This window comes from Camponotus vicinus, unplaced genomic scaffold, assembly GCF_025532165.1.
Source record: "Camponotus vicinus isolate PSW18456_S1 unplaced genomic scaffold, iyCamVici1.0 SCAF_6, whole genome shotgun sequence".
NCBI lineage: Eukaryota > Metazoa > Arthropoda > Insecta > Hymenoptera > Formicidae > Camponotus > Camponotus vicinus.
In genome coordinates, this window is record NW_028141978.1 from 19,481,184 (window position 1) to 19,507,856 (window position 26,673).

General features: G+C 30.0%; 1 protein-coding gene and 1 long non-coding RNA gene across 4 annotated transcripts in view; one reads left to right on the forward strand and one right to left on the reverse strand.

Moving 5' to 3' along the window:
- The window catches only part of LOC145973431 (protein expanded), a 530,479-nt gene that overhangs the window by 471,129 nt on the left and 32,677 nt on the right, over nt 1-26,673 (reverse strand). The gene's annotated exons all lie outside the window — the stretch shown is intronic.
- LOC145973439 (uncharacterized) overlaps nt 1-26,673 on the forward strand; it is a 52,104-nt gene that overhangs the window by 812 nt on the left and 24,619 nt on the right. The window lies entirely within an intron of this gene.

Genomic DNA, 26,673 nt, shown 5'->3' on the forward strand with positions numbered 1-26,673 from the left:
GTATGTAGAAATTTACATATTTGACTGCGCAACCATAATTATAGTTACATAGACATTTATTACATTTGCCTGTGTAAACACAAATATAGTTACGCAGAAATATTCCCTATATGTATAATTATATGTATAAATATATATATATATATATATACATATATATATATATATATATAATTACACATGTAGGGAATATTTCTGCGTAACTATATTTGTGTCTACGCAGGTAAATGTAATAAATGTCTATGTAACTATAATTATGGTTGCGCAGTCAAATATGTAAATTTCTACACACACATACATACGTATATATATGTATATAATTATGTACTATAGAACTATAGAGTTACAGATATACATACTTATATATAATTATGTACATAGATAATCTTTTTCTGCGTAACCATAACTTGTATGAATAGATTACTTGTAGGAATAAGGTTTAGATGTTGCATGGAAGTAGGAAAAGAGTAACATCATATTTGTAAAACTGGAAATATATTTTAAGTTGTGGGAGGATGGACTATATACAGTGGGTGTAAAAAATATTCGTACACTAGGAATTTTCACAAAAAATGGATTATTTCTGTGTACCAATAAATAATAAACAAATAATTATTTGTTGATTGATAGTTTATTGTCGCCCCTTGGGGATTACAAGGCGCTTTTACAAGAAGCGTTCCTGAACCTTTAACAAAAATATACCATTTCTCCCCCCCGATCTGGCCATTTTGCGACCATTACAGACTACAATACCCTCACCCACCCTACGCATCCTCCCCCTCCTTGCTCTCCCTCCCTCGTCCCCCCTATCCCCCGCCTGGCTCCAAACCCTCCTTCTCCCGCCTTTGTTTCCTTCTTGTGGTAGACTGCTTCCTCTGCACCTCTCCCTCTTCTCTCTCTTCTCCTGTCTCTTGTTTCCTCCGTCCAGCCTCTCTTCCTCCCTCGTACTTCTCCTTTCGCTCTTATCCTCTCCTTCCTTCTCCTTCCAGCATCAGAAATGACTGTACAGACTAGACCACACCAGAATTAAAAACAAAAAACAAATAACAGAGGCTATCAACTCCTCCCCTCTCCACCCTCCCTTTCACCCTTTCCCTTCAGCCTTCCCTCCTATCCCTCCCTACCCTTCTTCTTCCACCCCTATACCCTTCTCCCTATCCCTACTCATCCCCCCTTTCTCCTCCTACCCTTCCTTTTCTCCATTTCCTACCTTCCTCATCCTCTTTCCCTTCCCCCCCTTCTTACTACTCATCGCTTTCATCTTCTGTTTCCTCCATCTCCTCATGCCACCTATCTTTCTCCACATCCCATCTTTCTCTCCCTTCTCCATCCCCAAGCCTTCCCATTTATCCATATCCTTCTATTTGTGACTACCACCACCCTCCCCCTCGCCCTTTCTGTCCTTGCCCTCTCCACCAACTTCCACCTTACCCTCCTCTCCTCCAACGTCAAATCCTCGTCTACCCCCACCCCCCAATTCCTCCTTATCTCCCATCCCCTCTCTAGCAATTCCTTCTTCTCTTCCATCCTCCTCATCCTCACAATTAATACTATCCCTACGTTCCCCCTCCTCTCACTAACCTCCCCAATTTCCACCCTTCTCCCCAATTCCTCCATCATGATCCCTTCTATCACCTTCTTCCTTTCCTCCGCGCTGCCTCCCTCTACCCCTCTCCATACCACATTCCTCCTTCTTTCTCTCCTCTTCTCCTTTTCTCCTTCTCTCATTCTTTCCCTCCTCTCCAACTCCCTTCTCTCTCTCTCCTTTCTCACCCTCTCCCTCCTCTCCTCAAACTTTCTCCACACTTCCCCTCCTGTTGTCCCCCTGCCTTCCTCTCCTAAATCCTCTCCTTTCCTCTGTCCTTCTCCCCCCTCATCCTTCCTCTTCTTCCTTCTTTCCTCCCGTTCCTCTTCCACCATCCTCCATCACTCCTCTTCCCTTTCTTCATCTTCTATACTCTCTTCTCCTCCACTCTCCCTTTCCCTCTCTACCCCCCGTCCCTTCTTTTCCCTACCTACCTCTTTCCCCGCTTCCCTTCTTTCCCCTCTTCCTCCTTCACCTTCTTCTTTTCCTCCACCACCTCTACTCCACTGTCGTCCTCTCTACTACTCCGCCTACCCCTCCTCTCCTCATCTATCTCCCCCCTTCCTTTCTCCTTCTTCTCTCTTGACCCCTTCCTCCCTTCTGTTTTATTTCCCTTTCCTTCCCCTATCTCCTCCCCCTTCCTATCCTCCCCCCGTCCTTCCACTTTCCCGCCTATCTCCTCCATCCTCTTCTTCACCCCCTGCTTCCTTTCTCTCCCTTCTCCATCCCCTGCCTTCTCCTTTTCTTCCTCCTCCTCTACTCCTGTTTTGCCTTCCTCGCCCTTACTCCACTTGCTCTTCCTCTCTCCACCCTCCGCTCTTTCCCCTTCCTCCTTCTTCTCTCCCGTCTCCTTTCTCCCCCCTATTGCATTCCCCCTCTTTAACCCCTTCACCTTCCAACCTTCTTCTCTTCTACCTCCGTCTTCCTTTTCTCTCCTTTCATCCTCCTCTTTGCCCTCCTCTCCTGCGCCTTCCTTCTCCTTCCTAACCTCCGCTCCTTCACTTTCCCTATCGGCCTCCCCTCTCTTCTCTACTCCCCTTACCAATCTCCTCATCACCAAAACCAACTCCACCTTCTTCAGCTCCTTGACTTCTTTTACCAGTTCTCCGCACTCCATTCTGCTGTCCGTCCTTTACTTTTCTTCCCTGCCGGCACTCCTAAAATTCTTCGTCACCACAATCGATCTGCGCATCGATTCCCCGTCTCTCTATCCCTCGCTTTCATCGACGCACCCCTGGCGCCATCCATCTGTCACTTGCCTCCTTGCTCCAGCCTCTGGCGCCATCTCCACTCTCCACTTTATTGTACCTCCTTCCCCTTCCTTCTGCCTCCCGCGCCATCTTCACTTCCTTCTCCATCACTCTTCACGCCTCTCCCTCCATCTTCCGTTTCCCAACTCAGCACTTTTCCATATATTTTCTCACTCAAAAAACTCTTTAACCCTTCTTTCTCCAACTCCGCCTCCACCTCCATCCGCTCCCCCGGTCTACCTCTTCCTCTTCCCCCGCTCCCAGCTCTCAACTCTTCCTCCAACCATCCTTTTTTCCTTCTCCTGTCGGCCCACACCTCCACACCTGTCACCTCAATACACATTCGCGGCCGACCAAATAATTATTTGTTTATATTATAAATTCTTCTTTTCTTAATAACATTTAAAAAAAAAACTCATAAATTATAACATTTTATATTTCAAAACAATAAAATAACAAAATATAATGATTTTCGAAAATACAAAAAGTATTCGTACACTATGATATCAATGACAACAACTGATCTTAGGTAGGGAACATAGTTTGTATGTTTGTTTACATTTTTTGATTGACCTCCCCCTTATGTATTGACGTAAAATTTCATAGTTTTATTCAGTCGTTGTTCTCTGTTTTGTAAAAATGGGTCGAAAAGGAAGCGAGAAAGAAAGAAAAATTATTATTAGGCTGCACAATCAATGTAAAAGTCTCGCGCAAATTTCGAAGATTGTTGGTCGAGCCCGCTCAACGATTAAATTTATTATTGATCGATTTTGTACACAGAAAACCGTAAAAAATGCGCCCAGAAGTGGTCGACCATACATTCTTTCAAAGACCGATGAAAGATTTATCGTGCGTCTTATCAAAAAAGATCCCAAAATTTCGGCTCCGACGGTTGTGACTATAATGGAAAAACGAGGTATACATGTTTTAATTAGTACTGTTCGGAATATGTTGCGCAAGAACGGTTATCACGGTCGAGTAATAAGAAAGAAATTTTGGGTTAACGAAACTAATCGGAAAAAACGACTTCAATTCGAAAAAATACGTCAATAAGGATAGTGATTTTTGGAATAAAGTCATATTCTCAGATGAGAGTAAATTTAATATTTTTGGTTCGAATGGAAGACGCACAGTGTGGCGAAAAAAAAATTGTGAATTAAATCCGAATAATTTGTTACTCACTGTGAAACACGACGGTGGTCAGTGATGGTGTAGGGCTATATGAGTACTGGAGGGATTGGAAAATTACATTTTATTGAAGGTACAATGAATCACAAAATGTATATTGACATTTTGAAAAATAATCTAGCCGTCAGTGCGGAAAAACTTGGACTCGAAAATAAATTCATCTTTTAACAGGACAACGACCCGAAGCATACTATAATACCAAAAATTGGCTGTTATATAATATACTCCAACAATTACATACTCTCCCACAATCACCGGACTTGAATCCCATTGAACATTTGTGGAGTATTCTTGAAAATGCAGTGAGAAAAAGACAAGCATCGAATCGTGCAGAGTTTATTAAAATTTTATAACAAGAATGGAATGAAATTTTACCTGCCGTTACAAAAAATCTTGTTGATTCGATGCCAAGAAGACTGCAGGCAGTGATCGAGGGATACTCGACAAAGTATTAATTTTGTTCCTATTTTTCAACAATTAGAGTGTACGAATATATACTTTTTGTACTTTCGAAAATCGCTATATTTTGTTATTTTATTGTTTTGAAATATAAAATGTTATAATTTATGAGTTTTTTTTTTAAATGTTATTAAGAAAAGAAGAATTTATAATATAAACAAATAATTATTTGTTTATTATTTATTGTTACACAGAAATAAACCATTTTTTGTGAAAATTCCTAGTGTACGAATACTTTTTACACCCACTGTATGTTGATGCTGCCTTATAAAATAATATTTATTACGATACGCAACAAACTTATATGAAACTTTTATGGAAACTTTTACTCTCTCTTTAATTATATTATTATTATTTACTTATTACATACACCTGTTTAAGTTTTCGAATTTTTAACTTCTTTTTTTTCTCTTATAGACCTAGTAATGACTAAATTTCAATTTTGTTGAAGATCTAATACAATGACAGAATTGCAACATGTCTTATCGTTCAATTACATCTGAACTTCTAAAAACTTCCTTTGATTCTTCATACATAAAACAAAATTTTATTTTATAATAAAGAATAATGCAATTATAAAAAAAATATCCCTAAAAATAATTTATTTCTCAAAAAATATATGTAAATTTTACAAAAAGATGAAATCCCTCCAAAAAAACCTTACAAAGGTAAAAAAAATACTCCAAGTACATAAAAAATATTCCATCTTGTATGCAACAAAACGTTTATAAAAAAATATCCCTAAAAATAATTTAGAATAAAAATTTTCTCTCAAAAAATATATATTTTACCTAAAAAAAATTCAAAACTAAATATGAAATCAATCATTAATTAGCCAAGTACATTGAAGCAATTGATAGGGATTTGTAATTTGAAATATATGTAAATTTTACAATAAGATGAAATCCCTCCAAAAAAAACCTTACGAAGGTAAAAAAAATACGCCAAGTACATAAAAAATATTCCACCTTGTATGCAACAAAACGTTTATAAAAAAATATCCCTAAAAATAATTTATAATAAAAATTTTCTCTCAAAAAATATATATTTTATCTAAAAAAAATTCAAAACTAAATATGAAATCAATCATTAATTAGCCAAGTACATTGAAGCAATTGATAGGGATTTGTAATTTGAAATATTTGTCACAAATTCAATCTTGCATTTATGTATTAGATTCTCCACAAAATGAAAGTGATTTTCAAAATAAGTTCAATACTTTGTATGATATATAAAAATACATTATTATGTATGATCCAAATAAATATTTGTACAATATATGAAATAGCATTAATATATTGCGGATTTTATATTGCAAATTATAAATAGTAAGTCATAAAACTATTTAACACTTACTGCAATAACATCGATTGCATTAATCGCCAATTTTGAATTTAAAAGAGAAAAACTAATCGACTTGTTTTAAGATCATAAGTTTTACTATGTAGACCTGGAACTAAAAGATTTAAGAAGTTACATACAAAAATTTGACCCGAGTCGTATTATAATTTACACATTTTTATTATTAGGAAATATTTAATTTTGAAATTAATCATAAAGCCAAGTACATTTGGAACTAAAAAAATTAAGACCAAAACGACTTACAAAAACTTGGCGTGCTCGGGTCACATTATAATACACATAATTTTACAAAGTTTGCGAATTATGTACCTGTAATTAATTTCAATTATAGAAATATGTGAATTGTAATACGACCCGAGCACGCCAAGTTTTTGTAAGTCGTTTTGGTCTTAATTTTTTTAGTTCCAAATTTACTTGGCAAAGCTTTATGATTAATTCCAAAATTAAATATTTCCTAATAATAAAAATGTGTAAATTATAATACGACTCGGGTCAAATTTTTGTATGTAACTTCTTAAATCTTTTAGTTCCAGGTCTACATAGTAAAACTTATGATCTTAAAACAAGTCGATTAGTTTTTCTCTTTTAAATTCAAAATTGGCGATTAATGCAATCGATGTTATTGCAGTAAGTGTTAAATAGTTTTATGACTTATTATTTATAATCTGCAATATAAAATCCGCAATATATTAATGCTATTTCACATATTGTACAAATATTTATTTGGATCATACATAATAATGTATTTTTATATATCATACAAAGTATTGAACTTATTTTGAAAATCATTTTCATTTTGTCGAGAATCTAATACATAAATGCAAGATTGAATTTGTGACAAATATTTCAAATTACAAATCCCTATCAATTGCTTCAATGTACTTAGCTAATTAATGATTGATTTCATATTTAGTTTTGAATTTTTTTTAGGAAAAATATATATTTTTTGAGAGAAAATTTTTATTATAAATTATTTTTAGAGATATTTTTTTATAAACGTTTTGTTGCATACAAGATGGAATATTTTTTATGTACTTGGCGTATTTTTTTTACCTTTGTAAGGTTTTTTTTGGAGGGTCCTACTACCTACATTTTTTTCAAAGTCACAGTTTTTCTCACCTTAAGAAGAAAGAAATTCTTTTTTATTTTAGAGCTTGAGGTCATAATTCCGGAATTACATGATTCCAGAAACTAGCATGATGGATTATTTAGTGTTGGATTTAGTCATGAAGTACATTGTGTGTGAAAAACAGCTTGATATCGCTAAGGACATCCCATCATACGAAAACCGGCCAAGGTCTTTACAAAGAGTTTATATAAAACTAAACTGTATGTGTTGATGTCACAACAAATAATTATAATTTTTATAGTAATTTTCGAAAAAGAAAAGAGAAAGAGAATCTAAACGTAACGTTCCTCCAGCATTCTTAGACACATCTGATATTCAGGGATATAATTGTTTAACTCATCATTGTTTTATGTGTTTTCGCTTATACTAGCTTCTTGATAAAGATTGATTTAAACTTTATTGACCAACCATATTAATTTGGAAAACCATACCATTTGGACCAACCATATTAATTTGGAAAAAGGCCGACGGATTAAATGCATAATCATGACGCGCGGTCAAGGCAAAACTGAGTTCCTATACGTAGTTTGGAAGCTTGCCATTATATTCACATTATAATCTCATTAAAATATTTCTCTGCTTAGTCAAATAACTATGAAAATATAAGCATATATATATATATATATATATATATATTTATTTATTTATTTATTTATTTATTTTGCCTTATGTGTCCATGTTTTTTATTGTTTAAAAGAATGAAATAAAATTATATAAATTTATACAATCATATCATATTTTTTAATATAAGATATTTTTATCTGACAAAATAATTTTTTTTTACTTTTTAGTTTTTTCATTACATTAATACACATATGAGAATTATTGCTTGCATCAAAAACGATTTATTTATCAATAAACTTAAATTTTAATTTTATACATTATTTAATATATATATTATTTTTTATACATTTTTAAAAATATTATTACATTTTTTCTGTACAAAGAGTATTTACTCTCTAAAAAATCCTAAGAAATCTGGAATTCTCAGATTTTTTAGCTTGGAAAATCTCATGGAATTTTATTGCTACAGAAATTATTTAAAAAATTGTCTCTTTAATAATAATTCTGTTCTTATATTGCAAACAGTCGGCAATCTGGTCAAGTTAATAATCAGTACAGTGATGCAGCAATCTACATATATACACATACGTGTACATCCACATATATGTACGCTGCATTTATACGATGTTATAAAACTAAACTTAAAAAAATGCCAAATTCATACATCTGTTAAAAAAATTGTTGTACAAAAAATATTACTTTGATGCATATTTTATTAATTAAATCTTTATTGGTTAAACTTCTTCTATAAGATAATTATATCAAAATACATTAAATACATTAAAAACGTGTAAAATATAATTCCTTTATTATTATGTTTCAATATTAAAATTATTTCATATAACAAAGCGCAATATGTGATTATGTATTTTATTTAAATATTTGTACATATATATATATATATATATATATATATATATATATATATATATATATATTAATATATTCATATACAAATGTAAAACATAGAGAGAGGGAGAAGGAGAGAGAGAGAGAGAGAGAGAGAGAGAGAGAGAGAGAGAGAGAGAGAGAGAGAGAGAGAGAGAGAGACTATATATAATATAATAATATACAAATAACTATTTGGTACCTTTGAAATTTGTGTCTTGGGCTCTGAAACACCCTGTGTACACACACATATACATGCACACGCATGTACGCACTCTCACACACTCACACGCACGCACACACGCACGCACACACGCACGTATGCGCGCGCGTATATATGTGTACATACATACACATACACAAAGTATTTAAAAATTCGAGGATAATGATATTACAGCATAAAAGCTAAAAAATTAAATAATAAAAGTGTATGTCGTTTTTTATTCTAAGAAATAACTTTTTAAATATAAAAACTTAAAATTTTATCATTTAAGAACGTTATTGAAATTGTCATCTGTCCGTGAGTCGATTGTATAATAGCTAATTATTTCCCAATCATTAACACTAAACAAAAGATTGAACTGTTGTTTGCACGTCAGTGCATAACTATTTGTATAATCAACGAAATTGATTTCGCAAGATATCATAATAAATACATGTAATAAAAAGATAAATTTTATATAATATATTATTTATGAAATATATTATTATTTTATTGATATTGATTATAATTCACAAAAATTATATAACAAATTATTAATATTACTAATTTCACATTGAAATTTGAAATCATATGATATGCATATGAATTTAACTATTCTCATATGACGAGAAATTACGAAAAAAAAATTGTCATCGAATAGATAAAATAAATACATGAATAACGTACATGTAGAGTATTTATATTTAATTTCTCAAAAATGTTTTGAGAAATAATTTTATGCACAATTGAATTTGGCGCGAGATTCTCTTTTTTCCATCCTTAAGAAATTTCAAAATTTTAAAAGATAAGGAAGAAGGAGAAAGCATTTTTAAAAATTTGACATTTTTATGTATGTACATGTGTGCGAATTATTTTGACATAAACAATATATTCGAAGTTTCTTAAAATCAAAAGGGAACGACTCTTCCGACTCTTTTCTTGCCAGTTATGTGCGAACATACGGTGCTATATGCAACTTATAAGATAGTGTGATATATGATACTGGATCTTATAGTGAACGGAAGTCTAATTAAAAAGTAGAAAAAAAAATTATATATATATATATATATATATATATATATACATATATATATATATATATATATATATATATATATATATACATATATATATATATATATATATATATATATATATATACATATATATGATCGATTTACTTTCGTCGAAAACACGCGGCACGCGATCGTTGAGCGAAAGAAGATAAGAATAAAAAATAAAAGGTCGAAAGATAGAGAAAAAGAGACGGAGAAGGAAAAGTAAACGAAGAAGAGAAAGAGGACAGATATAGATGACTACTAGAATAACTGCTTGCATTTGCCTTTCTCTTTTTCTCACTCGAATCTTTGTTTCATTTCTATAGTCTCCTTTTCTTTTCTTCGCCTTCATTCTTCCGTTCTGATTTTTATTTTCTTTAACTTCATCACCTTTCTCTTTCTCTCTACCTTATTTTCTTTTCCTTTTTTGCCCTCTATTTTTTCTCTATTCTCTCTCTCTCCCTCCTTCTCTCTCTCTCTCTCTCTCTCTCTCTCTCTCTCTCCCTCCCTCTCTCTCTTTCTCTCGTGCGCGCGCACATATACACACATTTACACACATGCATACACAACACACCTGCATTCATGCACATTCGCACACATGTATATACATACACTCACATACTTTCCTTCACCTCTCTTTTCTATTCTTCTCATCTCATTTTATCTCTCGCTTCCTCCTTCTGTACAGCCAATTCTTCGTATTATACCAAGTTGCTGCGTGGAATGCGGGCGTCCTTCATCCGCTTCGAGCAGCGTCCGATGAAACCCGCTAACGTTATCCTTCGCTGGTCCTTCCATGCACTCTTTAGGGCTCGATAAAATTAACTTGGAATACTTGCTTGAGAGAAACGCCCATCTCACTCTTTCCTCTCTTCGTCTTACTTTTTGTAGAAGCTAATACTGCTTGACGCTTAACGCCTCTTTTAGACTTACTTGATGAAATTAGCGCGTTATTTTTGAATTAGAGATATTCGATAAAAAAAAGAAACATCGTTCAATATATTATTTCATCGAAAATATATTATTATTGTATCCAAAATTGTTATCATTTATTCAACAAAATTATAATAAACATTCTTGATAAAAAACAGTATATATTGTGTATATATTGTGCATCACATAAAGTCTTAATATTGATATATATTAAAAAAAATTTTTTTTAAATCATCAATCATTAGAGTATTGAATATAATTCTATTAGTTGCATAGTTAAAAAAATAGATAATAATACACACACACACACACACAAAACTAATGATATTTAATACATACACACATACACACATATCGTATATACGCAAAAAACTTAAAAATAAAATAATCACACTTCATTTCTCTTAAGTAAATTTTTAAAATTCTTTTTTAGAGAAATTTATATTATAAATTTATATTTGAAATATATTTATTAGAGCACCAAAATCGACATATCATACCATTTGTTAAACTTATTGAAACTCAAAACTTAATTTTATTGAAAATTTAAAATAAAAATTTATACTCATAGGTATTTATGAGAGGCTGTTCTTTATTTATATGTTATAATTTTAACGTTGTTTCAAATTATTGAGTAGTTCATTTAAAATGTGAATGAAAATAAAAATTCAAACAAATATCCAAAAACTGGATACCTAAAAACCATAAAAATATATTAAAATATTAAAAAGTACTGATAGAATGCAGCATACTATTTTAAATAATATATACAATTTTATTAAGAGTATTTAAAATAACATATTTTATTTTGTTTTCTCTTATTTATAAAATTAAATATTTTTAAGATATCATACTCTTTAGCTCTTAGAATTAAAATTTTTGTAAGATATTTTCGAAGTTATTTATGGAAAATACAGTTTTTAAGTCATCCAATTTATTTATATTTTTTTTACATTAATACTTCAATAAAATTATATACTCATAGGTACTTTAAAATAAAAGAGATTACAATAACAAATTACAATGTATATCATTTCATAGAACACATATATAATTCTCCACACTATGATTTTTATACACATATTTTTATTAATATGTAAATCATAATGTGGAGAATTATATATGTGTGTGTGTATGTACATATATATATATATATATATATATATATATATATATATATATATATATATATATATATATATTAATGATTCCGTAATATCTTTAATTAACTGCCAACTTTTCTTTTAATAATAGTGTGAATGTTAGTTAACGCAAGTGTTATTATAATACATATAAAATTATATTAATCACTATCTAAATCTGAGTTCCTCAATTGCTTATATACATATAATTGTATGAATATATTATATATGTATATTATGTATGTTCAATTGTAAATCTATTATATATTAGGTTCAAAAAAGTTATTATTTAATTACCATGTTTTACTACATGTTTTTTTTATTTTCGTTTTTTATTTTGTTTTTTTTTTCATTATTGCTATTTATGCTATTATTGCTTTTTTGCTTTATTGCTCTTTCTGTGACTATGCTAGAGAAAAGTAATAAAAAGTAGTTTTGTAAATTGAAACATACTATAACATACATACATCCATCCATTATATGACAAATTGTAATATAAATAAATTGTAATATAAATTGTAATATTTTTACTTAAAAATATAATGTATTGTATATTTTATAATCTCTATAAAATTACTTTTTAAGAAGAGATTTAAAAAAGACGTCAAATTCATGTATGCCCATTCAAAGAATTGTTATAAGCGAAAAAGTGTTAGGGGGTTTTAAGGGGGAATACTATTGTAAGCACGCCGAAAATAGAAATTTTTTTATAAATCGAAAATAAAAGAATGATTAATATTATTCCAATTCTAATATTTTTTGTTCAATATAATACATTTACACTTTTAATTTTTCTATAAAAAAACAAAAAAAAAATAAATATACTTGTTTTAAGCATATCTCAGAAGTTCTTGTATGTGGTGACACTCATAAGTTCTGATAGAATAACCTAAAATCAAAAAGATTATTAAATGGCATAAGTATAGTTAAACGTTAAACGCATAGAATTTTTTTAAAGAGCTTTTTGAAGGAAAAAATAAAATTTGCTATTTTTCTTTGTGAAAAAATAAAATTTTCACTTTAAATAGCCACCATTTGTCATAAATTGTTATAAATTTCGAAAAATCCATACATTTAATAGCTACAATCATGTCCATTTAATAATCTTTTTGATTTTTATGTTTCAAATCATTCTACCATAAGTTAGTGAGTGTCAGTAAGGAAAAAATTCGCACTAATCGTATATCGAAAATAGACTCCGAAAATCAACTAATTTTCTCATACATTGTATCTCATTGTGTCTCATAACTTGCTGAGTAAAAGATATAATTTAAAGCTAAATGGATAGTTATTGGCTTATAGTCAGTTAAACATGCGGACTCTGCGAGTCCCAACACTTTGGAATATACCTAAAATACCTAAAATCATTCATTACTTTTATTAATCGCAAGAAAAATTCCATATATGCGAGGGGTAAACCGCTGAGGACATTGCGGTGTACAGATTTGAGGCATTACTGGGCATTGCTTGGGCATTACTTGGGCATTATTAGGTTTTATTGAAGTATTAATGCGTATTATGGACGTTATTAAAGTATTATTAAGTCTTTTCTTCCAAATAATAATTTTAAATTTATTAAAATTTAAATTATTAAATTTTAAAAATTTAGCAGTAATGCCCAGGAATTGGGCATTAGTAGGCATTAGTGTACATAATTTTGATCAGCGGTTTACCCCTCGCATATATGCTACATATGTCGATTCATACAAGACGTTCCATTTTAAATAATGCATTGATACTTCTTGATTGAAACCAAGACTCATCGACAAATATTTTGTATAAAAGTTTTGTAATTTTTAGGGGGTTATAAGATAGCGCCATTGACTTGATCTTGGATAAAGGTCATTTTAAAGTAATTTCTATTTTTTTTTTAATAGAACCATTCTAAATGGTCTATATAAATCGATTCGTCACAATATTCCACGTAGAAAGTTATAAGAGTAGGATAACTAAAAATTGAATATATAGTTTACGAGATATGTTTTTTATACTTTAAATTGATATAATCTTACATAAATTATAAAATATCTAGTAAAATATTTATTTGTCAATTATCTTATCTTACTACACTTGTATAAAGAATAATGAGAGAAATCAATTGATGTAAGTAGAACACGTAATTGTTTTTTAAGAAAAAATATGAATTTGCAACATGCACCTATATATTTTTTGTTAATAATAACTATGTGTTTCTTTTGCATCAATTGATTCCTGTGATTATTTTGTGCATAAAAATATTGAGGTAAGATAATAAAAAAATAAGTATTTTATAAAATATTTTATATATGTATACAAAATTATATCATTTAAAACAAAATATCTCGTAAATTGCTCAATTTTTGGCCATCCTGTTCTTATAAATTTTTATGCGGAATATTGTGAGAAATCGACTTATACAGACAAATTAGAATAATTCTATTTAAAAAAATAAAAATGACCTTGAAATAACTTAATGACTTTCATCCAAAATCAAATCAATAGCATTATCTTATGTCCCTCTCGAAATCAGAAAAATTTGTATGAAACATTTTTTGAAAAGACTTCAACAAATATCAATATATTATTTAAAATGGGACACCCTGTTTATCCATATAAATTCATATATAGAATTTTTCCTATGATCGATAAAAGTAATGACTTTTTTATGAGATTTTAAATATATTCCAAAGTATTTGGAAACAATATTCGCAGAGTCGGAGTTTTTTGTGTTTAATTAATTGTAGGCTAATAACTATCTATTAACTAATTTTGAATCACATCTTGAGTTTTGAGGTACATCTTTTGTTCAGTAGATCATAAACTACAATATATAAGAAAATCAACTGATTTTACCGGAATCCAGTTTCACATACGATTAGTGAAGAGTTCTTTTCAAATATGTTTGAAACAAATATTATTCATTATTTCCTTTTCGACTTTTTTTAAATAAAAGAATTAAAAATATATGTATTATATTAAATAAATATTAGAATTGGAATAATGTTAATAGTTTTATATATATATATTTTTTTCAATTTAAAAAATTCTATTTTCGCGTGCTTTGTAAATATTGTAACATTAAAAAATATTGCAAAGGTAAATATTTACCTTTACACAGCCAGTCCTAAATGACTTGACCTTGACATATATTGTCAAAGTCACTGCCCTGAGTAACATCCAAAAGGTTTTAGGCGTCGCTCGTTGTTTATTAAAAAGTTATAAACATAAGAAGTTTTATAAATTTTATAGAATTTTTGGACACCATGTACAATAATAGATCTTTCAGGTAAATATGGAGAAAAGGTTCATATTTTTGTCATCTTTTCGTTATATCCTATTTATGTGTTTACATTTTTTGTTTACATTTGCTCATCACGGTTTCATATTATATTTTACTTGTGTTTATATTTTTTTGTTTACGTTTGCTCGTTGTCCCTAAGCTATAGAATTATTGTTTAGTTTCGCTAAATAAAAATTGTACTTTTTATTTTACCTAAACTTTTAATAAGTATATTTGTATATAACTTTCTTCGGTAAACCTTCGGAAAACCCACCTATATGAAATAATGGGTAAGAATACCCAATTCCTACGTATTTTTACCTCCTAAACACGAATATGAAACTTAAAAATGGCGGTCAAACTCGCAAGTCGAAGAAAAACGCAAAAAAGGGTAAATTAAAGGTAAATAAAAAAAAGGTAAACAAGCGCTGTGATCATTTCCACATTTCGTCCTCCAACACACACACACACATACGATGCTTCAAATCCGACTAGCAACTTCCTCGTCGTGCGCATCAGATAATACTAATGTTGGCGGTAAATGAACAAAAATGTATAGATAATTTTGATGTGTCGTAACTCCGCGAAAAAAAAATAGTACAAACTTCATTTTTTTTCAATTCACATAAAAGTCCATATTTTACGATGATTATCATAAAATTTGTGAAAAAAATTTATTCCACCTCGTGGAATGCGTCAAATTATGCGTCAATTTTTTGGAGACGAAACACGACCTTACTTTTAAGGAAATGACGAGAAGGGGGATAAATTCTAAATCTGACAAATGATTTTTAAAATAGAAGGTTTAAGCTTGAGAATGAAAAAAAAATTTTTTCAAATACGACCATTTCTTACGGAGTTATACTTATTAGAAGTTATGCGAAAATTTGACATGAAATTACCTATGCGATAATTTTGTTGACGATTGTATATATATATATATATATATATATATATATGCGTGTGTGTGTGTTGATGTGCGGGTGGATGTAGGTGGATGAATGCGGTGGGTGATTGTGTGCGTGCATGCATATATTATCAATATACATATATGTATATTACACGTGTGTATGATTTGTTTTTGAATATATAGTACATAGATTATTGATTATTGATTATAGATTTATATATGACAGGTAAAATAATTCTACACAATAAAACAGAAATATAAAGTAAAATATTTTTATGCAAGACTTTTTTTTTGAAAAAATTTATTTCAAATATCTTTATATAATTATTTATAATTCCTCTTTTTTCTCTTTTTCTTTCTCTTTTTTCCTTCTTTCTCTCTTTTCTCTTCTCTCTTGTTACTCCTCTTTTCTACCTTCTTTCTTTCTTTTTTTCTTTTTTTTGTCATTTTTATTACTATTATATCTAACATTAAACTTTGTACCAAACTTATCATATATAAGTATGTTATATATTTCTTTTTGTTATTTTCTGTCATCATTTCACATTAATAATGTGAATAAAATCATACACACATATAACACATTTTTATATAATAATTTTTACTTATACATATACATATATACAAGGGGTGTCTCACTGACTAAAAATTTGTACATGTATTGCGAATTATCAGGTAATTTCAGGTAATTCCATGTAATACACCATGTACTCTAAGTAATGCGACGTAATACGAAACAATTCCATGAAATATAAAGTAATTCTATGTAATGCGAATATATTTATTTATAATTTTTTATTTTGCAAAATATACATATTATAAATTTAAAAAAATGTTTTATTTTAAACTTTGTTCCAATTATTAATTAAAAAAAAATCTTTTATTTTAAACTTACGAACATGAACACATATAAAATACAAATAAAATTAGTACAGATCGGAATAAAATCATTAATGATTTTATAAATTATAATATTTAGTTATACATATATTTTTTAATTATTCATGTATATATTTATTTTATATATATATATATATATATATATATATACATGAATAATAAAAAAATATATGTATAACTAAATATTATAATTTATAAAATCATTAATGATTTTATTCCGATCTGTACTAATTTTATTTGTATTTTATATGTGTTCATGTTCGTAAATTTAAAATAAAAGATTTTTATTCTAAATTACACACACACACACACACACACACACACGCGCGCGCGCGTAAAAAAATATGTAATTTGCAATTAACAATTACATTTTTTTTTCGAAACAATTATGTGTTTTTTTTACACCAATTGATTCCTCTCATTATTTTGTACGTAAAAGTATTAAGGTAAGATAATCGAAAAATGAATATTTTACAAGATATTTTACGGTTTATGTAAAATTAAGAAATTATTTCAAGCCTCATAACTCAAAAAGTACTTAACAAAAAGGTACTTAATTATAGTGTTTTGGAAAGCTCTCGAGATAAGCTACAAGAATATGCAATGAAAAATAGTAGGTTTCATTTAAGAAATTGAAGGTGACCTTTATGTGACCTTCAAATGACTATCCAAGGTCAAATTTTTGCCACCACCTTCTGTACCCCTCGAAGTCAAGCAACTTTTATTTGAAACATTTTGTTGTACATTCAAAAATAAAAAAGTTATTGGGGTGGGTAACTTAAAATGGCTCACCCTGTATATATATATATATATATATATATATATATATATATATAAAATAAATATATACGTGAATAATTGTTTATTCTGCAAAATATACATATTATAAATTTAAAAAATGTTTTATTTTAAACTTTGTTCCAATTATTAATTAAAAAAGAAATCTTTTATTTTAAACTTACGAACATGAACACATAAAATACAATTATACATATACATATACAGGGTGAATCAAAAGTATGTTTTAAAAATTTGTGAGCGTGTTCCTGGATAAAAAGGAAGAACAAATGTTCATATGAACATATGGTCGCAAATGCTTTGTTATCGAGATAATGGACATAAATCAGCAGTATCAAATAATGCTTTATTTGAACGTTTACAATTTTGTTATTGTTGTTTGTTATTTTTTTGTTTTTTTGTTTGTTTTTTTTGGTTGGTAGTGTGGTTTGGTTTGATTGGGTGGGGGGGGGGATAGGGGGTGGTGGGTGGCGCATTCGTAACAATAACAAAATTGTAAACGTTCAAATAAAGCATTATTTGATACTGCTGATTTATGTACATTATCTCGACAACAAAGCATTTGCGACCATATGTTCATATAAACATTTGTTCTTCCTTTTTATCCAGGAACACGCTCACAAATTTTTAAAACATACTTTTGACCCACCCTGTATATATATATATATATATATATATATATATATATATATATATGTACACATATTTGAGTTACATATAGTTAATCATTATATATTCTCTTTAATTCTTTGTATCTTTTTTTAATTAATACTTTTCATGTCTATTTAAAGAAAACGGTTCGGTTCCAATTAGAGTAACTGGCCCAAAGAATAAGTATTCATTTTGTATTATTTGAATATATATCTGTTTCTTTAGGCCATTTATAAACATCTAATTTGGATTTTAAAAATTTAATTTTTGTAGAATTTTCAAATATTTCAATGACTCTTCCAATATAGAATGTGTTATTATAATAGACAGCATAATATTTTTCCTCATCCAAAAGTCTTAAATTGGAAACAAACTCTTGAGAAATTATTTCACATTCATTTACATGCTGTTTGATACGTTCACAAATTTCAACAAAGTTTGTGATATTCGTTTGATTTATATCTAAAGCAAGATTTCTTTTTGTCTTTGTTCGATCTAATCTGCTTGGAAAATTTGTTATTTTTTGTGGAAGCTGGATAAGTGGACGTTGTCATTTTGATTTGCCTCCTTAGTAATTTCACTCTTAGAAAAATTCAAGGAAAAATCCAAGAAAAGACTTGCATTATGTGATGTTAGCTGATCATCCATATAAAGTTGAGTACATATGAAACTAGAACTTTGTGATACATTTTCAATAAAATTAATTTCTTTTTGAATCGAATCATCAACACTTGATGAAGAACATAATGAGACACTTGATAATTTTTCAGCTTCCATACATGTATTTTCTTGAGTGCATTATCATACGGAATTATGACGACATTGTTATTACGTTCATCAGGTTGTTCATTAATATTTTTTTCTATTACATTAGATTTTGGATTTACTTGAAGAAAATTTAAAATATTAGAATGTTTTACCATATTTTGAGACTTTTTATTTTTAAAATGCGTTTTAAAATGCTTATTAAAATTTGAAAGAACCCATTTATATTTATTATTTTCAATTTGTGTAAATGTTTTAGAAAAAAAATTGCACTCTGTGCAATTTACATAAGCAGTTTGATTTTTTATTTCTATGCTAATATTATCTAAGTTAGAAAGAGTTTGTGATTTTTTAGCTTCATCATAATCGATGCTTTGTAGGAATTTAATAATATAATTTGAAACTACGTTTTTAATATGATTAACAGCTTTAGATTTATCGTCTTCAGTTAAATAAGAAGATTTGTTTTTAGATGTATTAATTGTATCATCAAAATTATTTTTATTACGTTTTATATTTCTATCTTTATTTAAGCATTTACGTTTATTAGACGTGCTTTGATGTTGTGTACTAACGTCACATAAACATTCTAAATTTTTTTCTTGAGTTTTTTCAAGAATAGTAGATTCAAGAAACTTTTTACTACTTTTAATTAATATATTTAATAATTCTTTATGCCTAAATAAAATTTCAAAATATTGTTCTTTTGCCGTGTATATACCAAAAAAATCTTTTTTTTCTTCAGGAATTAACAATAAAGTTAACTTTTCTTTGGCAAAAATCTTTCTTCGTTTATTTTGCTTATTGATGTGATATTGTCATATCCAGTAAAAAGGAGAAGTTGCTTCAAATAATCAGGAGATACAATATCTTGTAGATTGAACTTTTCTATAAGTTTAACATCGACAGTATGGGAGTGGGGATGGTTCTGAACGGCCGCACATGCATACAGACACTGTGTACCGTTCAAAATGACCCCCACTCATCCCCATTCCTATGCTATCGATGCTGCTTCAGACGTAAGCGCGGTAAAATGCGAAATAATACAACGTAATGCGAAGTAATTCGAAGTAATGCATAAGTAATTCCAGGAAAAATGTACATGTATTGCGACAGTGAGACACCCCCTGCATATATATATATATATATATATATATATATATATATATATATATATGTATGTAGGTATGTATGTATAAGTAAAAATTATTATATAAAAATATGTATATATATATATATATATATATATATATTGTGTGTGTGTGTGTGTGTGTGTGTGTGTGTGTGTGTGTGTGTGTGTGTGTGTGTGTGTGTGTCATGTATCTGTGAGGTGTAATTAAGAATTATCTCGTATAATTTCTGTTTTATTTCTGTTTTATTTCAGTATTAAGATATCTAAATAGAAATGGTGGAAACACCATATAATTTTAATTTCTCTAAAAAAATTTATTTCTTTAAGTTTTTTTTAAATTAATATGTAATCTCAAAAATAATAAAGCTTAAGTTTTTGCTTTACTTAATAACTTAACTTTTTTTATAATTTAACTCTTATCAGTAAAATTATTGTTAATTTTAAATCAGAAATAGGTTTGAATTGGGTTATATCTTTCGGAAGTGGAGCTCCCCCATAGGAGGGGGAGGGCGGAATCCACTATGTTCACGCATGTACTTTATAAGATAAACCGAAGTTAACTTTTAATGAGAGTCATAGTTAAAATTTGATTTGAGTTAAGTTCTATAACTCAAATTGCATCGTGTTTTCATATTGCACTGCCCTTCAATAATTCGTTCCGTTCAATTTTTCTAGCGAGGATTGGTAATATCTATCCTTTGTTTTTTAATAGGATTCTTATACATTAGCAGAGGATAAGTTGCTTTTCCTCGGTAGAGAAACGGAACGAATTATTGACGGGCAGTATATACAGAAGCTTTTTTTCGAGATAGGGGTACAGGGGAAGCGGATCCCCTCTCTTGTCCACGCGTTTTACTTGCTATACATAAATGAATTAATTTGGAAGAGATTCACTTTGTAAAATGTACACAGTGTCTAAAAATTCCGCATAAATGGTAAAACTCTTTTTGTTAATAAATGACGGCTAAAACCTTTTGAATGTCCCTCAGGACAGTGACCTTGACGACATGTCAAGGTCAAAGTCATTGGAGCTGGGTTCCCTATTCAGCACATTTATCAATAAGTCTTATAACTTTTATTTCATCTTTTTTTTCTAATACATATTTATATATTTATAATATATTTTATAACATAGATTAATAAATAATTATATATAATTATATATTTTTAGAATGTTGATATCATTAATAACATCTCAGTTTTGTTACTTTAATTATTTTTAATAAATTCAATAATGACTATATTTAGTTAAAGAGTATTACGAGAATCTTTATAAAAATATTTCATAATCATATTAAAAGAACAAATATAATAACAAGAAATGAATGTGTTATACAAAAAATGTGGACTAGTGGATCGTCGATTTTCAAATGGGATTTTTAGAAGCCGTATAACACATTATCTCACAATGCAATGGATGACACAATAGAATGCAATTGACTCCATACATACAATGCTGATCTTAGTTCATGCTTAAAACGCATACACACATTCGCTTCGATGTAGAGTACAAATAGACAATAGTACTTTCACCAAATAGCCGGATTCCATGATGCATGCCAATAGCCAAGAGCAGCCCACTTTGGAGCATGCATTCCACTTGCTCGCATATTACATACTGTATTCATGTCACAGAATACAACGTAAAAAGTAAGTAGGATATTAAATGTATTTAATTTTAATATTAAAATAAAAAATTAACTTATTTTATAATATTAAAATAATTAAATTATTTTATTATATTAAAATATTAAATTAATATGCTTTTTAAAATATATAATTATGATAAATATATAAATATATAATTATGATAATTCAATTGTTCTCCATTACATTTTTTTCGTTAAAATAAAATTAACTATTTCGTAAAAAATTTAAATGTTGATAAAAATCAAGTAATAGCTTTAAAGTTCTTTCGATTTTTCTTTGATAAGTAGGGGTCTTTATTTCATTGAATATATTTTGAAAAATACGTTTAAAGACATATTTATAAATACGTTTTGAAAAGTTGCATTTAAAAAGTTTAGCACTAAAAATTTAAAACTTACAATTTAAAACTAACAATAAAAAATTGATACGATTCTTACATGGAAAAAAAAAATATATATATATACAGGGTGACCCATTTTAACTTAGGCAGCCAAATAACTCGAAAAATAAGCAAGATAGAGAAAAATGTTTTAGACAAAAGTTGTATGGTTTCGAGGGGGCCATAAGATGGTATCATTGGTTTGACCTTGAAGAGTCATTTGAAGGTCACGTGAAGGTCACTTCAATTTTTTTAAATGGAACATCCTATATATTTTTGTACATTCTTGTAGCTCATCTCGAGAGCTTTCCAAAACACTATAATTAAGTACATTTTCGTTAAGTACTTTTTGAGTTATGAGGCTTGAAATAATTTCTTAATTTTACATAAACCGTAAAATATCTTGTAAAATATTCATTTTTCGATTACCTTACCTTAATAGTTTTATGTACAAAATAATGAGAGGAATCAATTGGTGTAAAGAAAACACATAGTTGTTTCGAAGAAAAAATATGTAATTTGCAATTAACAATTCCATATTTTTTCTTAAAAACAACTATGTGTTTTCTTTACACCAATTGATTCCTCTCATTATTTTGTACATAAAAGTATTAAGGTAAGATAATCGAAAAATGAATATTTTACAAGATATTTTACGGTTTATGTAAAATTAAGAAATTAGTTCAAGCATCATAACTCAAAAAGTACTTAACGGAAAGGTACTTAATTATAGTGTTTTGGAAAGCTCTCGAAATAAGCTACAAGAATGTACAAAAATATATAGGGTATTCCATTTAAAAAAATTGAAGTGACCTTCATGTGACCTTCAAATGACTCTTCAAGGTCAAACCAATGATACCATCTTATGGCCCCCTCGAAACCATACAACTTTTGTCTAAAACATTTTTCTCTATCTTGCTTATTTTTCGAGTTATTTGGCTGCCTAAGTTAAAATGGGTCACCCTGTATATATAATTTTAGTTATGTAAACATTGTTTTTAATGCGCCCTTTACTGCATATGCAATATTAACGGCAGATAAGAATATGAGACTAACAGAATGCAATTTAAAAATCTAGAATAGAAATGTATACAGAAAATTGCACATTTATTAAACCACTTTAGCATAATCAAATAAAATTAATGTTTTTTGTTGCTAATTTGTTGCTATTCTCGATTTATTGTCAACTGTGATTTAATTATAATATCCTCTGTACAACTTAAGGCTAAAATTATTATAGGAAAAAAATGTTATAAAATTAAAATAATATGTTTCTTTGGTACTATTTTATTGCTACCCATACAGCACTGAAAGATTTCAAAAACGTTGCATAGACCTAACATTGAAACATTGTAATATTGCACAGAAGTTGTGAAATGTTTCTGCAACATTACTGCAAGTTTGCAGCAACATTGAAATGTCTGCCCTTAGAAATATTACAATTTAAAATTATAATAGTTACAGTGCAATGTATTTGTAACATTAAAACGCGTTCAGATATTAAATATCAGTCAGTTTATTATAAATTAAACTCTCTCTAATATAAGACAATAAATGTACACTATTAATCCTATACAACACAGAAGCTTGCAACAACATTGCTGCAATGTTACACTACTCATTGCATTATAATGTTGCAAAAATATTGCAAAGACATTAACAATATTAACCCTTTCGTACCTCCGGGACATACACATATACGAGGTCTGGAAATAAAGTAATGAGACTTTTTCGAGATGAACTTTTATTTATAATTTAACTATAATTTAACTCTGTCTTTTTCAAAATAGTTCCCTTGGGAAGCCACGCAGCGCCTGAGACGTTGTTTCCAGTCTTCATAGCAGTGCTGGAACTCAGAAACCCGAATGGCCTTCAGCTGGTCGGTTACAGCCGCTTTTACGTTTTCGGTCGTATCAAAGTGATGTCCTTTGAGATGAGTTTTCAATCTCGGGAAGAGAAAGAAGTCACAGGGACTCAGGTCAGGCGAATCTTAAACTTGTAAACTTTCGATTACGGAGTTTTTGGCACGAAAAAACATTCCTGTCGTCCCCCAGCCCCCGTATTCGCCTGACTTGAGTCCCTATGACTTCTTTCTCTTCCCGAGATTGAAAACTCATCTCAAAGGACATCACTTTGATACGACCGAAAACGTAAAAGCGGCTGTAACCGACCAGCTGAAGGCCATTCGGGTTTCTGAGTCCCAGCACTGCTATGAAGACTGGAAACAACGTCTCAGGCGCTGCGTGGCTTCCCAAGGGAACTATTTTGAAGGTGACAGAGTTAAATTATAGTTAAATTATAAATAAAAGTTCATCTCGAAAAAGTCTCATTACTTTATTTACAGACCTCGTATGTCCCACCTACGAAAAAAATCATAACTTTTAAACAAATAATCTTATCGACTTTTACCTTAGCTTGTTTTAAAGAAGAAGGTTCAAGCTACACGTGAAAAAATCGCGCACTTTGAAATGTAATGTTTACAATAAAATATAATTATTCAAACTTTGCAAAAAGTCAAACTTTTAGAGAATGAAGATTAACCGTATATTAATCGAAAAATAGAATTTATGCGCTAATTATAAACTTAAAGTTTTATTTAAATGTAATTACAACTTTATTATGATAAATATTATAATATTTTATATGTGTATCAAAGATGAGATAAGACGACGCGTGCGACGAGCATCCAAGTCTCGCGGCAGATGCGCGGCTTGCAAAAAAAATGTATAACAACGCTACGAATCGAATGTGTGTGTGCATATTCAGGAAAAAACATAATATATATTTAAAAAAATAAAATCTAATTTCATATTTTAAAGCTCATATTGATATTTAAGCTTTTCATAATCGCCATCTTGAATCTGCCATTTTGAATTTAAATTTTGATAGTAAATTTGGAATCAGTATCCCCAAAAACCTATAAAATTGTCTTCATATGAAACACATCTCTTTTGGGAAAGCCGGAGGTACGAAACGGTTAATTAACATAAGATCTGTTCGAGGTATTGTTTTATGTGGCGACATCTAATATATTCTTAGTTAAAGACCTCTTTCTTTTGTCTATCCTCCCCAGTATGCGGATCTCTTTGTCTCTGTGTACTCGTCGTCGGGCAGTAATCACGCGAGTGTCGAGTCGTTTCGTTTTCCAATAAAGTATCGTAACAGTGTTTATTAGCAATGAGTATTTTACTTTATCCCTGACACAATCGTCCCAGTTCCACGGTTCCTTTTATATCAAGAAGTTACGGGCCCAGGCTTTATCGCAATCAAGGGATAAATTATTAAGCATCTCACTAGATAAAGGAGGAAACATGGTGTCATCGTCCGTAAGAATCGAGCTGCTAAACAAAGAAAATTTCGACACTTAGAAAATCCAAATGGAAACGCTTCTTATTAAAAACGACGCGTAGAATTACGTGAATGGAAATATAGTCAAACCCGAACTCATCGCTGGAAACCAGGAATCTGCAGTAGAAGTGAGAAAATGGGAAACGGCAGATCAAAAAGCTAAATCCGACATAATTCTCTCGATAAACCCGACTGAATTGAAACAGGTGAAAGGCTGTGATACATCAAGAGAAGTATGGGATAAATTTTCGTCGTTTTATCAATCCAAGGGTCCTACCAGAAAAGCTACGTTGTTAAAGCAGTTAACAGTACAGCGAATGGGAGACGACGAAGACGTTCGCCAATATTTGTGCAAGTTTTTCGATACAGTGGACAAGCTCAGTGACATGGAAGTGGACATTAATCCTGACTTGTTGACAGTGATGTTATTATATAGCCTTCCGCCTTGTTTTGAAAACTTTCGATGTGCAATAGAATCGCGTGACGAGTTACCGGAGACGCTTCGCATCAAGATCATAAAAGAATACGATGCTAGAAAGAACGACACACGTGCTTCGTGACAGGGCGCCATGATCGCCAAACGCTTCGAGAAACGCAGAAATCCGAAATGCAAAAAGGAAAACTTCATATCACAGAAGAAAACCTTTTAAGTTTAAGTGTCATCGATGCGGGAAAGTCGGACATAAAGCGTCCGATTGTAGTTCGAACGTCGAGGAAGATAGAGCAAAGAATTCCGAAAAGGGGAAGATAGCCGACGCTGATGACGTATGCGTTTTCGCATGTGCGCCAGCACGGATCCCGGATGAATCGGAAGCGTTCCAGGCGAAGGAAGTCACCCGAGACAAACCATGGTGTTTAGATAGTGGATGCACTTCTCATTTATGCAGCGACTCAGATAAGTTTACGCATTTTACAAGAGTTACAGATAACAAATTAAATCTAGCTAATAATTCATCAACGGTGATAACAGGAAGAGGAATTGTACAACTCAATGCGGAAGTCGAGGGTAATTCCAAGCATGTGAATTTAGAAAACACGCTACACGTGCCCGACTTACGCACAAATCTGCTATCGGTAAGCAAGATTACCGACAGAGGATTCAAGATCATCTTTCAAAAGGA